The sequence below is a fragment of the Pinus tabuliformis genome, chromosome Q (genome assembly GCF_031772625.1).
Source record: "Pinus tabuliformis cultivar Carrire ecotype Pingquan chromosome Q, CPIR1, whole genome shotgun sequence".
Lineage (NCBI taxonomy): Eukaryota > Viridiplantae > Streptophyta > Pinopsida > Pinales > Pinaceae > Pinus > Pinus tabuliformis.
Window position 1 is genome coordinate 1051073837 of NC_142296.1, and position 2999 is coordinate 1051076835.

Genomic DNA, 2999 nt, shown 5'->3' on the forward strand with positions numbered 1-2999 from the left:
AGACATCAAATACCTGCAAGTTTTCGGAGATTCTGAAATTGTAATCAGACAGGTACATAATACTATACACTGTTTATCAGGTCATTTAAAGCATTACCAATCTTTAGTTCAAGATCTGACTGAACATTTTATAGCATTTAATATTTCATCAATTCCCAGACTCCAAAATGTTAGTGCAGACCTCTTAGCCAATGTAGCTTCCAAGCTCATTCCTTCAGAAGATTTTAGCCCTGGTCGATTTTCAATTGAGTTAATTTTTAGACCATCTATCCCTGATAACATCACCAATTGGAGGATTTTCAATGACGATCCTGATATCGTGAGTTTTCTCACATCTAAAGGATCCTACACCAATCAAATAATTGACGAAGACCAACATGACCAACAATTGCAACAGGATAGTACTAACAATGTTATACCTAAATCAGTAGTCAAATTAGAAGACCTTTATGTTTGAAAGATCGATTCGAAAGATCTACCAATTCAAAACTCCAAAGTTCAACTTTGAATTATGAATTAGTAAATCTAGGAATTGATGCTAAACCATAGAACATCAACTTAGGCCTTGGCCTAGCCCCTGAAGAGAAATTAGCATATATTCGTCTCTTGAAACAATACAAAGGTGTTTTTGCCTAGAATTATGATGAACTCAAAACGTACGACACCTCCATCATCCAACATACTATCCCAATGATCGATAATGAAAAACATATCCAACAGAAGTTGAGAAAGATCCATCCAAATTTAGAAAATCAGATCAAAACTGAACTCAACAAGTTATTGAAAGCCAAAATAATCTTTCCCGTTAGACATTCTAAATGGGTCTCCAATATGGTACTTGTTAGAAAGAAAAACAGAGATATCAGAATCTGCATTGACTTTCGAAACCCTAACAAGGCCTGCCAAAAGGATAATTTTCCTTTACCTCCCATGGAACAAATACTGCAAGCAGTTGCGGGCTCAGAACTAATGTCATTCTTGGATGGATTCTCAGTATACAACCAAGTGCTGGTACATCCCGATGATCAATTAAAAATGACATTTAGAACTAAATGGGGCACATACGCATATCAAAAGATGCCATTTGGTTTGATTAACGTGGGTGCCACATTTCAAAGAGCCATGGACATTGCATTCAAAGGGTTAGTTAACAAATCAGTGGTAATCTATTTGGATGATATTACTGTTTATTCCAAGAAACAAAACAACCATCTCAGGGATTTAAAACAAATCTTCCAACATTGTTTAAGGTATGGGATTTCGCTTAACCCGAAAAAATCCTTTTTCGCATTGAGTGAAGGAAAGCTTCTAGGATTCGTAGTGTCAAAATCCGGAATTCACATTGATCCTAACAGAATCAAAGAAATTTCCGCAGTCCCTCTACCTCACAATAAGAAAGCCATGCAATCTTTCCTTGGCCAGATCAACTTTGTAAAGAGATTCATTCCAGACTTTTCAAGAATTGTGTCTCCTTTACAATCCATGATTAAAAAGAACGCAAACCTTAAATGGGGCCAAGATGAACATGAGGCTTTCAATCTAATCAAACAAGCCATTATCAATGCTCCATCATTAGCAACTCCAATTTTTTCCAATCCTTTTATTTTGTATACTTTTGCCTCAGATAAATCTTATGCTGCGATACTCACTCAAGCAAGCCAAGAAAAGGCGGAAGCCCCAATTTCTTTTTTCAGTTCCAATTTACAAGGTGCTGAATTGAATTATTCAGATGTGGAAAAACAAGCTTATGTTGTTTTAAAAGAAATTAAATATTTCAGACCTTTTCTACTCAAAACGCATACCAAGATCATAGTACCTTTTCCAGCGGTAAGAAATCTTCTAGTACAGAAGGATGTGGGTGAGAAAGGGGCCAATTGGGTTACTTCCTTACAAGAATATGACGTAGCAATCAAACCAGCAAGTATTGTAAAAGGCCAAGGATTTTGCAAAATGCTGGCAGGAGCATTGCTAATGCCCGAAATTCCATCTGAAGAGGTACAAGTGTACGAGGTAAGCCTAAACAATGCTGAGTCATTATATGCTGACATTATTTATTATTTAAATAACGGATATGCTCCTTCAAACCTTGATCACACCAAGAAAAGAGCCCTCAGGTTAAAAACCAAACAATATCAACTTGTAAATGACGTTCTTTTCAGAATAAATTATGATTCTGTTCTACTTAGATGTCTTGAGAAAGCTAAAGCTGAAAAAGTTTTGCAGGAACTCCACGATGGGCCAGCAGGTGGACACTACGCTGGAGATGCAACTGCTCATAAGATCTTACGCGCAGGCTATTACTGGCCCACATTATTTAAAGATGCACATAACTACGTAAGGAAATGTCAAGTCTGCCAAACTGCTGCTGGAAGACAAAAGAAACCATCCTTGCCACTGCAACCAGTTACTATTGAACAACCTTTCGATCAGTGGGTATTGGACATAACAGGTGAGATCATTCCTCACTCTTCTAAACAGCATAGATACATCCTTACAACAACATATTACTTTACCAAATGGGTAGAAGCAGTTCCACTCAAGACGGCTAATGCTGGAAATATCATTGAATTCATAGATCAGTGCATAATCACCAGGTTTGGATTGCCTTCCGCTTTAATGTTTGATAATGCATCATACTTTTTTGGAAATGCAATGACTGAGTTTGCACTCAAAAGAGGTTTCAAACTTAAATATTCTACCAATTACTATCCGCAGGAAAATGGTTTAGCTGAGTCCATGAATAAGAACTTAATTAGAATCATCAAGAGAACCATTGACCAAAATCATAATAATTGGCATAAGTCTTTAATGTATGCTTTATGGGCAGACCGAATAACACAAAAAGCCTCTATCAGCACTTCTCCCTTTAATTTAGTTTATGGGAAAGAAGTAGTTCTTCCAACACATCTGGCAATTCCCTCTTTAGCCTTAGTTCAGTACATTGATGAAGTACCAACTTCTTCTTTACAACTTAGGCAGCTGGAATTAATTAAATTAGA